This window comes from Salvia miltiorrhiza, chromosome 3 (assembly GCF_028751815.1).
Source record: "Salvia miltiorrhiza cultivar Shanhuang (shh) chromosome 3, IMPLAD_Smil_shh, whole genome shotgun sequence".
In the NCBI taxonomy this organism is placed as follows: Eukaryota; Viridiplantae; Streptophyta; class Magnoliopsida; order Lamiales; family Lamiaceae; genus Salvia; species Salvia miltiorrhiza.
The window spans coordinates 979,933-993,613 of NC_080389.1; the positions used below are offsets into that span (position 1 = coordinate 979,933).

Sequence of the window (13,681 nt, forward strand, 5' to 3'; positions counted from 1 at the left end):
TTTTGCTTTAATGTCACAGCCCACTATCCCAATGACGGGTTAACAGGGGTTATGACTTGGGGTGAACAATAAGAAATGGAAATGGACAATTACTTAACATTAAAGTATATGGAAATGTCACTAATAGATAAAATGCTAGGATCATATATGATTATTTGAATACTTATAAAACATACACATAAATGAGAACTGATTAAGGTGGGTTACCCAATAACACGTATAACAACTTCATAACATAGAGCTATCCTAATCAAAGTGTTTTGCAGCGGAAAACGTGTGAGATATACATATGAAGATGTATACTCAAGGTTACATTTCTTGAAATGTCAAAGGAACACCCGCTCAACATCATTCCATTCCATCAGTTGCTCAACCTGTACATTTAGAAATACATGCAGGGCTGAGTATAAAAATACTCAGTGACATAAGCCGAAAATACAACATGCATACATATATAAATTGAACTGCCATAACAGTAACACACAGGGGTTTTCTTGAATGACCTGCGCTTACTTAAAACATTTCGTTCATTTTCATAAAGGTGGATGCATCCCATTTTCAGTCTATATGATCCATATCTGTCCTTTCTGTCACGCGCCGGGAAGGAGGCCTCCTTACCACGGACGCCAAGACCGGTCGCAAGCGACTCGCGGTCTCCATGAGTGTACACGTTAACCCTAGCTAGCGACCTTTGTCTAGCATAGGATCCCAATTGGATTTCCTTTAAAGTTGGCGAACCAACACAGATAGGATACATATAAAAACATAAACATTTTGGCAGTCAATCATTTCATAAACATTTCATTTTCATAACATTTTCATTTTCATAAAGGGCATTAAACATATAAGCATTTCATAAGAACTGAATAAATAGTCAAAACATATCATGCATATATATTCGCATATGAGGCCTACGTCACGCAGGGGATCTCTATATACGTAATAATAAAATAATGCCCACCTGGATAGGCAAAGCCTGAAGATCATAATCACATAACCTGTCTTGGGAAAGCAGTGCTAATCCCCTTGGTCCACAAAGCCTACAAGAAATTCTATTCTTAATAGGTCTCCTTGAATCTAATCTTAAGTCATGGTGTAGTGCTTAACATTCTATGATTCACTTAGCCGGGTTTTTAATGAGTAAATAATTAAAAACATTTCTCTTGAGTTAAGAACACCAACAATATTCTTACTCATCTTTCTTTAATAATTGGAATTATAAATAAAACCAATTGAATAATAAATATTCTTTTTGCAAGATATAATGCAAATCATGTCATGCTTAGCATATAATAAGTAATTTACTGAAAATATGCTTATAATAATAATTTAATATTATTATAAAAATTTACTCTATGAAAATAATTAATTAAACTTAATAAGTCTAATTAATTATAATAGTGTAGCTCCTTTTAAATAAAATCTGCACAAATCCAATTAAATAAATACTTGGGCAGCCCATGATTTAAAATAATCAAAGGCCCAGCTTAATAAAAGAAAATCGGCCCAAAATAAGAAATAGCCCAGCCCATTTAATTAAAAATCTCGGCCCAAGTACTCATAAAAATCGGCCAATTTAAATAGATGAAATAGAGCCCACGCTCAAATAAATAATAGCTCATACCAATTAAAAGATGAGGCCCAACTCAATAAAATAGAAATGGCCCAGACTGAATAAATAAATCGGCCCAAGTGAAAATTTAAAACAAAGGCCCAACTCTCGGCCCAACACTTAAACTAAGCCCTAGCCCACACTCTTCCCTTCTTCTCCCCAAATCACACGCACACACGACACAATCACATACACACAAACGCAATCAGTCATCTCTCTCTCGACCCCTCTCTTTCAGCCATCAGTCCCGCCGCCGCGGCTCCTTCCGGCGAGGCAGCCGTCGACCGGCCAACTCCGGCCTCATCTCCCTCAGTTCTCGTCTCTCTCTCTCTGCCTCACAACGCACACACACACATAGCAGCACCGATCTCTCTCTTTCTCCCGAACTCACGGCCGCCGAGGCCCATCTCCGGCGAAGAGAGCCGTCTCCGGTCACCCTCACCGTCACCTTCTTCTCTCTCTCCGTCCGTTCACAGATCGCCCGACGACAGCCGAAGCAGTGGACTGCCGCCGCTGACCTCCCTCGCGATCTTTCTCTCGGCCTTCCGGCAACAGCAGCCGAGCCACCGTCGCCGACACCCTCAGCAATACCCAGCCCAGACCACCTCTCTCTCTCCAGCCGTGGCCGGGCAGCAGCAGCCATGGCCGCCGAGCTCTGGCCTCCCTCTGCTAAACCCAGCTCCGACCAGCCCCAGTTCCCGATGGGCGACGACCCCCAGGCCGCCGCCTCCCTTTTGGAACTCCGGCGAACGACAGCTATAAGCCGCGCCGCCCTCACCTCCGGCAACAACAATCTTCACCAACAATTCTTCTACTCATTTCCTTTTCTTATCTTCTAATTTCTTACTATTATTCTTTTAATTCTTTCCTTTTCTTTTGATTTCTCATGTAAAAACAGTAAAAGTGTGGAGTATTGCAGAAAATAGAATAATTATGCTTTACATATATGTATATACAAGAACAGGTTGTATGCATATGTATATGAATGTCATTTTAATTGAAATGCTTGAAATGTGTTGCTGGGTATATTACAATTGTATATGGCTTTGAACAAGCTTGCGGCTTGAAGCTCGATTTATGAGCAGAGGTAAAAGAAGTCAAGTGGCTACCTTGTGAGAAATTTCAGTGAGTGTTGATCCTGTTTGTTTGTTGTGTGCTGGATTCTGTCGAAATGATCTTGGTGAGCAAATGAAAATTTTCAGAATGAGTGAAGTATGTTTCTAATAGATAGAAGAGTGCAGATTGAAAACTATAATTGAAGGTTGCAGGTGTGAGTGATGGGGATGAATTCTTTTTGCTAACTTTTGGGTTGGAATTGGGTAGGTGTGGGAGGGAGTAGGTGGGAGAGGTAGGTGTGGGAGGATAAACTAAAATACAATAAAAAGTCTTCCGGGTTGTATTATGAAAACTGTAATAATCATTCAGTGTTCGTTAAATAAAATAGTTCGTGTAAATGATCGATGCTCAATTAAATAAATATGCAATGCATATAAATTTAATAACTAAATTTATAAATGTTTTTGTAAATTATTTTTGTTGGAATTAAAATAAATTATTTTTCTTATTCCGGCGTGAATCATCTTAAACCTAAGTTTAAAAATTATTCTAAACTTAGCTCGAGGAAACGGGGTATTACATTCCTCCCTCCTTAAAAAAATTTCGTCCTCGAAATTATATACCTTGATAATCTAGCTGAGGATACTAGTCATTCATTCCATCCTTCTCTTTTGTGGCCTTTTCCATCCTGTGATGGTTCCACTACATGACGAGAACAATATTATTGCTTCGTAAAACTTGAATCTTGCGATCAAGTCTCTGGACTGATTTCTCTTCACAACTTAGGTACTGGCTATGACTACTTTATCTTGCTTAATCACATGCTTTCTTAATTGCGAGATGCTATACGTATTGTATACATCCACAATGCTTGGTGGCAGAGCCAACTTATAGGCTACAAAGACCTAACTTATCTAGGATCTCAAAAGGTCCTATATAACGGGGTCGTAACTTGCTCCTCTTTCCAAAACGTATAACTCCCTTTGAGGGAGAGACTTTGAGGAAAATTCGATTCCCAACATTAAATTCTAACTCCGATCGGCGTTTATCGGCGTAAGACTTTTGTCTATCTTGAACTTCTTTAATTCTTTGCTTAATGTGGTCGACCTTCTCAACCATCTGTTGGACCAGTTCAGGACCTAACAGCTTTCTTTCACCCACTTCATCTTAGTAAAGTGGTGAACTACCTTAATTGTTTCCTTCGTCCTAAGTCACCTTCTCAGATTTGACTAGGAAATTCTAACATCAAACTTTTCTCATCATTTTGGTAACTTTCATTTAAAGATTAATGGCACTCCTTCTGCCATGTAAACTCATTTTCTCATTTCCAAATGATTATTTAATGGGGTTTCTAAGTTTCCATTGTGGTGGCGTTCCAACTTTATTCTTGCTGTAGCTTCTGGCACTTTAGCCAAAGCATTCACTCTCTTACCTTGAGCCTACTAGCCTTGGGGTTGGGTTATACCTTAAGTTTAGTTCTAGTGCTTTTCTTCCATTTCCTTTTTCTTTACCTCCATCTTGAGGTGGTGTACATATCTTGTTTGTGCGTGAACTTTTTCCTTCTCCAATTGTTGTAGTGACTCGGTGGTGAGAGTCTCGTTCATTGCTTGTTCCTTCATAATATCTCCCTAGTTTACTAGGGAAATTGAAAATCTCATGCCGCGATTCATTTACGAACTCCTTTACGCATTTCTCATTATTCATTCATAAATGACTTAAATAAGCATTTTAAACTCCATTAAAAAGGAATTGATTTAAAACATTTTAATCCTTTTAAAAATCCATACTCATAAAGCCTTAACTCATGTTCTATCTCATATTCTGTCTCTTTACTCAACTCTATATAAACTCTCCACTCATCTCAAATCCTTAAGTTCAAGGATAGGTTTCAAGAAAATCATGATACTAAGTCTCGATTTATCTCTCATATAAGGCTCGTCTAATCTCATTCAATACATAGACAACACAATCACATAAGGCACATAAGAAAACACAATCAAACATTATCAAAACATGCACTGTTTTTACACTGACTCAACTTTCAAATCTAACCTGTTCTTACTCCGACACCTCCTGGACTCGAGACTCATACCAAAAGAAAGGTCTTCGAGTCTATTTTCATAAAAAAAAAAAAGTAGAGTCAAAAACTCGAAGTATTGTAGGAGATATGACTGTTTTACTACAGTCTACCATATTCGGCAGTTTTGAGCAATCGAAAATTTGGATTTTTGAAAAATAGTAAATGTTGTCAAACTGGGCTCACATTTTGTGGATATCTAGCTAACACAATAAGGTTAATACCATAAAAATTTTGGAAAGCTAGATCACACAGAAAGCTACTGAAATGAATGACTCTTTCCCCTGCTCTCTGAAACTCTCGGTAGTAATATGCAGTTTCAGTTTTGTATTTTATAAAAATAGTAAATGAAGTCCAAATGACTTGAAATTTTACCGATGTTCTCAAGACTCATGTAGAGACTTGGTATAAAATTTTCAAAGCTTTTTGACATTGAAAAACCGTCGATCACAGTAGGTCAGTAGGCCTACGAAATTCACCACAATCTCATCTCAAACTCTTAAAATACTCAACTCAACATTCCTTCAAGGAAACTCATCAAAGCTCATTTTAAACACATATAACACTCACAAACATTCAAGCACATTATAATGCTCATCATACTCAAATCTTGACTCTCTTCTTACATCATAACCTCAAATCTCTAGTAAAACGTTTCAATGAACGCATCATTAAAATTCTCTTTTCATTTTCATGCACAAAAATTTCTCAATTATTCAAACATGATCTCATTCATCATATAACTCATTATACACATATAGATACACATGTATGTCATCTTCTTCCTCAAACTAACACTTTTCATTTCATTCAAAATTCTCAATTTAATCATGTCATAGTCCTTTATAAAGTCCAATTAGCATATAGACATCATTAATCCAAACATTGATCTCATAATTCAAAAATACCCAAATCCTAGTAATCTAAACTCAAGCAATTTCACATATAATCAACAATTAGCGAAATTAACCTTTAACTATCATTACTATCATGCTTATTATCAATTATCCTTAGCCAATTCAAATAATTAGCAAATAAATCAAAAAGCCCTATTTTATATCTAACTAAACTTTTTGAAAATTTACAAACATGCATAAATCATTAATCGAACCTTAGATTAATCAAATTGAGTCATTTAATAGCACATATAAGACATCAATTCATCAAATCTCATCATCAATAAAAACTTCCCAAATTTTAGCAAACTAAACTCTAATGAAAACTCACGTATCAACGTAAACTCTTAATAAAAGCATGACAAGCATTCACATAATGATCATAAAGCAATTAGACCTCATTTTACCAATCATCAACCTCTCAATATATGAAAACTCAAAAACTCATATAAACTAAACTAAGTCAAAATTTTATTTAGCCAACAAAAGACCTAGTCAAACATAATTAGACACTAATATTATGCTCAATTACATATATCCTAAACCAAAATCACTTAAATAACACATAGGCAAAAAGTCCTAATTTTTATTAAACTAAACTCTTTGAAATTTTATAACACACATGAATCTTTAATCTAATCATAGATCCATCAATTTTAACTATTTAAACTCACATATAATCCATCAATTACAATTTAGGGCATAGATACACATATCCCTAATTTTATTAAACTAACTCACCTCAAATTCATCAATTGACATCAAATAATCAATTTACTCCATCAATCATCATCATAGACATCACATAGACTCATTCTCATCATCAATTCATCATTTAACACATCAACTCACAAATTCCAAATTTTTGGGTAAACTAAACTCAATCGACTTTCACATCTCAAAGCATATACTTTCACAACACACATCAATCATCAACAAACACCACATAGACCTCATTTTTCACCCCAAATCAAGGAAAGAAAAAGATATTTTTTTTTTTTTTTTTTTTTTTTTTTTTTTTGAAAGCTCCGAAGGTCTCTACAATGGATGAAAATGGAGGAAAGTGAGAGAAATAGGGAGAGTGGTGTTGGTCGAAAATGATGAGTGAGTAGTGAGAGAGGACTTTGCAAGATTGTAAATGATCTTGTGATCTTTAAAGAGGATTTTGTAATCTTAAGGAAATATTGACAATTAATGCCTTGATCTCTCTCTCTCTAATCTCTACACTATCTCTCTAATCTCTACACTCCCTTCAATAATCTCTACACTTGGCAAATTGTGGTATTTAGTCACATGGTAGGGAAATTAAAGTAATAGTGTGAGAAGGGTGATCAAAAATAAATCACAAAAACTATGGAAATGTACTAATTAATAAAATACCAATACATAATTATTCATGTGACCACATAAAATAATTATAGCATTAATATTAGTGCACTCACTCAATTATAATATTCCTCTCATAGGAAAAATAATTTTAAAAACAAAATATATGCTTGGAAATATTTTCATTAACCGGCATTCTTTGATTTCTCGGTAAAAATAAACTGCACTTGCTTTAGAAACTTAATTAAAATTCCAAGTGCTAATATCCTCAATTAAAAATCATAATAACTTGCTCACAATGACATACGTAACAAAACTCACATAATCAATCAGTCACGTAATTTCACATAATATCACGTCAAAGCAGTCGGTAAACACAGACAAACTAGACGTCTCTCCGACCGATTTTTTTTTATCAAGGTTTTTCACTCTTTCTTTCTCGACTCTATTTCCAACTCATTATTCCTATTTTCTTAATAGGACAGTCAATCTCTCTGACATCTCAATATTCTCAATAGTGTTAAGACACTATCTCACAACATAGGGAAAAGTACGGGGTGTTACATGTACTATCAAATTTAGATAAAATTCATGACTTCATGCATAATTTAAAATTCATGTGGCTCATATAAATACACTTAACTCACCAATTAAAACTTATGCACCACATTTATAAAAATTTCCTTTAACTAAGCACATTAAAACACATATATAACGATTAAATCACATCAGATAAATCAAACCAGTTTTTTTTTATTATTAATGGATGCCGAACCCTAATTATTAATAATTAAGCCCTTAATCAGGGATTAAAAGTCGGGGTATGACATACTATCCCCCTTAAAAGAAATTTCGTCACGAATTTTGTACCACAGAAAATAATTCTGGGTACTTCTCCTTCATGCTAGAATCGAGTTCCCACGTCGCCTTTTCTTGATCATGGTGCTTCCAAAGAACTATTACTAAGGGTATCGACTTATTCCTTAGTACTTTAACTTTCCGATCTAGAATATATATTCGGGTCTCTCCTCATATCAATTGGATTCCCAATTCCAATTTATATACACGAGATTTACTTGAAAATAAGTTCCCTCGTTCTTTTGCGGCGGTTTATTGCTCCTACCTCATTCCAAGGGCTCATCTACGGGGTATTCTATTTTTCAAAGACCAAAATGGTCATCAACCCATTTCTTGTTACCTATCACATGCATAACACTTTCCTATGAATCTATCTTAAAACTATCATAGACCAATTAACTTAAGTCCTCGTACTCGAACACTATATTACGGTCTTAGCTTGAACTCTGAATTTCTATCATAATGAGTGGTCGATATCATTTATAGGACAAAGACTAATCTCAACTAATTTCAATGAGACACAATTATACGAAGCCATAATTTGGGTAGTATACTACGTCAGTAGACTAACACTTCTTAGTCTTATCAATCAAGGAGATCTATTATGACAACTCACGAGTTGCAAGACTCAAACTCAACACAACATCAAAGCAAGATGTTGTAGAAATTGTTCAAGAGAATCAAAAGAATGACCAGAGGGTATGAAATGATTAACTACAAGGTCGAACAAAATGACCTCGAGTAAGAGCCCATCTGGCTTTTCAACCGAAAGTTGAAACACATGGGTTTTCAACCCAAAAGACGTCTACTGAGATTTGGATCATGTGGACTGGCCAGGTCCAACATCATCACCTCCCAGTCACACGGGAAACATCGTCCCGAACTTGAAGGGCCATGAACATACTATACATAACAAAACATAAGTTCATTATGACAATTAAACTTATCTTAAGGTTCCCTATCCTATTGATCTCAAACCCCAAACCTCTCTTAAGACATATACACACAGACATACGTACACAGGCAAAATACTCTATTCATAAAATCTATCCTGTAGCAAAAGTCGATTTGATATTCCGTCGTACTTGAACATTTGAACGTAGAGACTATGGTTCAACCTTTGATGCAACGTTTACCTTGAATTCGTCGCGTATCGTCATTCTGTGTTTTTCCTTTACCTCGTACATATCTTTCCATTCTTCTTTGTAGTTCAAAAGAATCATTGTTTTCTTGAGGGAGCTGAAACGCTCTAAGTTCTCGTTCATTCTTCTACATCATCACCTTAAGAATCTAGATTGTAGAGATATACTACTAATCTAGTAGTCTATGTTCTTTTAAAATTGTGATCATGCAACTTATAACAATCTATGTTCTCTGGGAAAACATATGTCACTTTTCTATCATTCATCTGATCATAACATCATAGACTGCGAAAATATGCCATGAAAGGCAAAATATTCAACATTTCATCATAACATGCTCTTCACATAAACATATTCATGAAGCATTTTAGAACATTAACATCTTTAAAACGTTGAAACTGCAGTTACCTTCTTTCCTTGATTGAGCACGATGCAATGGAGTGTTGAGCGGTGCCATATGAACCCGTGTAAGTCTAAAGAATCAAACTAGACTCGACTCTTTAGAATAAGGTTTCTAGGGCCAGAGCGAACGAACCGCTCTGATACCACTCTGTCACAGCCCACTATCCCAATGACGGGTTAACAGGGGTTATGACTTGGGGTGAACAATAAGAAATGGAAATGGACAATTACTTAACATTAAAGTATATGGAAATGTCACTAATAGATAAAATGCTAGGATCATATATGATTATTTGAATACTTATAAAACATACACATAAATGAGAACTGATTAAGGTGGGTTACCCAATAACACGTATAACAACTTCATAACATAGAGCTATCCTAATCAAAGTGTTTTGCAGCGGAAAACGTGTGAGATATACATATGAAGATGTATACTCAAGGTTACATTTCTTGAAATGTCAAAGGAACACCCGCTCAACATCATTCCATTCCATCAGTTGCTCAACCTGCACATTTAGAAATACATGCAGGGCTGAGTATAAAAATACTCAGTGACATAAGCCGAAAATACAACATGCATACATATATAAATTGAACTGCCATAACAGTAACACACAGGGGTTTTCTTGAATGACCTGCGCTTACTTAAAACATTTCGTTCATTTTCATAAAGGTGGATGCATCCCATTTTCAGTCTATATGATCCATATCTGTCCTTTCTGTCACGCGCCGGGAAGGAGGCCTCCTTACCACGGACGCCAAGACCGGTCGCAAGCGACTCGCGGTCTCCATGAGTGTACACGTTAACCCTAGCTAGCGACCTTTGTCTAGCATAGGATCCCAATTGGATTTCCTTTAAAGTTGGCGAACCAACACAGATAGGATACATATAAAAACATAAACATTTTGGCAGTCAATCATTTCATAAACATTTCATTTTCATAACATTTTCATTTTCATAAAGGGCATTAAACATATAAGCATTTCATAAGAACTGAATAAATAGTCAAAACATATCATGCATATATATTCGCATATGAGGCCTACGTCACGCAGGGGATCTCTATATACGTAATAATAAAATAATGCCCACCTGGATAGGCAAAGCCTGAAGATCATAATCACATAACCTGTCTTGGGAAAGCAGTGCTAATCCCCTTGGTCCACAAAGCCTACAAGAAATTCTATTCTTAATAGGTCTCCTTGAATCTAATCTTAAGTCATGGTGTAGTGCTTAACATTCTATGATTCACTTAGCCGGGTTTTTAATGAGTAAATAATTAAAAACATTTCTCTTGAGTTAAGAACACCAACAATATTCTTACTCATCTTTCTTTAATAATTGGAATTATAAATAAAACCAATTGAATAATAAATATTCTTTTTGCAAGATATAATGCAAATCATGTCATGCTTAGCATATAATAAGTAATTTACTGAAAATATGCTTATAATAATAATTTAATATTATTATAAAAATTTACTCTATGAAAATAATTAATTAAACTTAATAAGTCTAATTAATTATAATAGTGTAGCTCCTTTTAAATAAAATCTGCACAAATCCAATTAAATAAATACTTGGGCAGCCCATGATTTAAAATAATCAAAGGCCCAGCTTAATAAAAGAAAATCGGCCCAAAATAAGAAATAGCCCAGCCCATTTAATTAAAAATCTCGGCCCAAGTACTCATAAAAATCGGCCAATTTAAATAGATGAAATAGAGCCCACGCTCAAATAAATAATAGCTCATACCAATTAAAAGATGAGGCCCAACTCAATAAAATAGAAATGGCCCAGACTGAATAAATAAATCGGCCCAAGTGAAAATTTAAAACAAAGGCCCAACTCTCGGCCCAACACTTAAACTAAGCCCTAGCCCACACTCTTCCCTTCTTCTCCCCAAATCACACGCACACACGACACAATCACATACACACAAACGCAATCAGTCATCTCTCTCTCGACCCCTCTCTTTCAGCCATCAGTCCCGCCGCCGCGGCTCCTTCCGGCGAGGCAGCCGTCGACCGGCCAACTCCGGCCTCATCTCCCTCAGTTCTCGTCTCTCTCTCTCTGCCTCACAACGCACACACACACATAGCAGCACCGATCTCTCTCTTTCTCCCGAACTCACGGCCGCCGAGGCCCATCTCCGGCGAAGAGAGCCGTCTCCGGTCACCCTCACCGTCACCTTCTTCTCTCTCTCCGTCCGTTCACAGATCGCCCGACGACAGCCGAAGCAGTGGACTGCCGCCGCTGACCTCCCTCGCGATCTTTCTCTCGGCCTTCCGGCAACAGCAGCCGAGCCACCGTCGCCGACACCCTCAGCAATACCCAGCCCAGACCACCTCTCTCTCTCCAGCCGTGGCCGGGCAGCAGCAGCCATGGCCGCCGAGCTCTGGCCTCCCTCTGCTAAACCCAGCTCCGACCAGCCCCAGTTCCCGATGGGCGACGACCCCCAGGCCGCCGCCTCCCTTTTGGAACTCCGGCGAACGACAGCTATAAGCCGCGCCGCCCTCACCTCCGGCAACAACAATCTTCACCAACAATTCTTCTACTCATTTCCTTTTCTTATCTTCTAATTTCTTACTATTATTCTTTTAATTCTTTCCTTTTCTTTTGATTTCTCATGTAAAAACAGTAAAAGTGTGGAGTATTGCAGAAAATAGAATAATTATGCTTTACATATATGTATATACAAGAACAGGTTGTATGCATATGTATATGAATGTCATTTTAATTGAAATGCTTGAAATGTGTTGCTGGGTATATTACAATTGTATATGGCTTTGAACAAGCTTGCGGCTTGAAGCTCGATTTATGAGCAGAGGTAAAAGAAGTCAAGTGGCTACCTTGTGAGAAATTTCAGTGAGTGTTGATCCTGTTTGTTTGTTGTGTGCTGGATTCTGTCGAAATGATCTTGGTGAGCAAATGAAAATTTTCAGAATGAGTGAAGTATGTTTCTAATAGATAGAAGAGTGCAGATTGAAAACTATAATTGAAGGTTGCAGGTGTGAGTGATGGGGATGAATTCTTTTTGCTAACTTTTGGGTTGGAATTGGGTAGGTGTGGGAGGGAGTAGGTGGGAGAGGTAGGTGTGGGAGGATAAACTAAAATACAATAAAAAGTCTTCCGGGTTGTATTATGAAAACTGTAATAATCATTCAGTGTTCGTTAAATAAAATAGTTCGTGTAAATGATCGATGCTCAATTAAATAAATATGCAATGCATATAAATTTAATAACTAAATTTATAAATGTTTTTGTAAATTATTTTTGTTGGAATTAAAATAAATTATTTTTCTTATTCCGGCGTGAATCATCTTAAACCTAAGTTTAAAAATTATTCTAAACTTAGCTCGAGGAAACGGGGTATTACATTTAATATATAGATTCTCTCCATTCACAAAAATTATATTGTTTCCTCTTTTGAAAACTGTACTTTATATTTGAAACCCCATTCACACTTAATATTTACAAAATTTCACTTATTTAACGCATCAATTTTGATGTGTCGTTTTCTCCACATTATATATATCTAGAAACTATTTATTAAAATTCATGCCCCAAACCACATTATAATTTTCATTGACAGATACGTTTTCTTTTTTTATTTGGTTATAATTAGAGCTGGCAAAATCGACCCGGCCCGACTGGCCGGCCCGACCCGCCCGTGTTTAGGGCTGGACAGGGCTGTACAAAATATAGGCCCAAAAAAACCCGGGCCTAAAAAGCCCGCCCAGTAAGCCCGTCGGGCCGACCGGGCTTTGGGGCTAAAAAGCCCGGGGTTTTCGGGCCAAAAAGCCAGCCCACCTCTTTTTTTTTTAATTTTTTTTATATTTTAGTTATATTTTAATAACTTTAATTTATTACTTCTTTTTCAATTTTCCTTAATTCTACTCTGGCAGATAGTTGGAAATGGGGTTGTGGTTTACTATTATGGTTTCTTTTGTAGCCAAGCTTAAAAATTTCAACTATTGACCTTTAAATGATTGATGAATCGTTCTTGATCAGTTTTGATTCAAAGGATTGGAGTTGTTTGGACTTTAATTGAGTATTATTTGAATATTTTGTTATTTGGACTTGGCGTTTTATTTTTTAGTTTTCATTTATTTGTCTGATTATTTGAATTGAAAATCTATTCATGTTAAATTTTCGATTGTAGTAGACTAGTAGGATCTTATATTACTATTTTGTCTATAATTATTATTTGGATTTATTTTAGTTTATTTAATTTTTTGTAAAAAAAAAATAGGACTTGGTGAAAAAAAATAATTGGGCGGGTTTGGCCCGACCGCCCGGTGG

General features: G+C 36.2%; 1 protein-coding gene and 1 long non-coding RNA gene across 2 annotated transcripts in view; one reads left to right on the plus strand and one right to left on the minus strand.

The window, feature by feature from the left end:
- LOC131016908 (uncharacterized) overlaps nucleotides 1–13,681 on the plus strand; it is a 1,184,262-nt gene that overhangs the window by 938,101 nt on the left and 232,480 nt on the right. The window lies entirely within an intron of this gene.
- LOC131017039 (uncharacterized) lies at nucleotides 9,590–10,739 on the minus strand. Its single transcript, XR_009099356.1, has 2 exons — nucleotides 10,469–10,739; nucleotides 9,590–9,881 (listed from the first exon to the last, which is right to left on the minus strand). It is a non-coding gene; the product is annotated as an uncharacterized LOC131017039 (long non-coding RNA).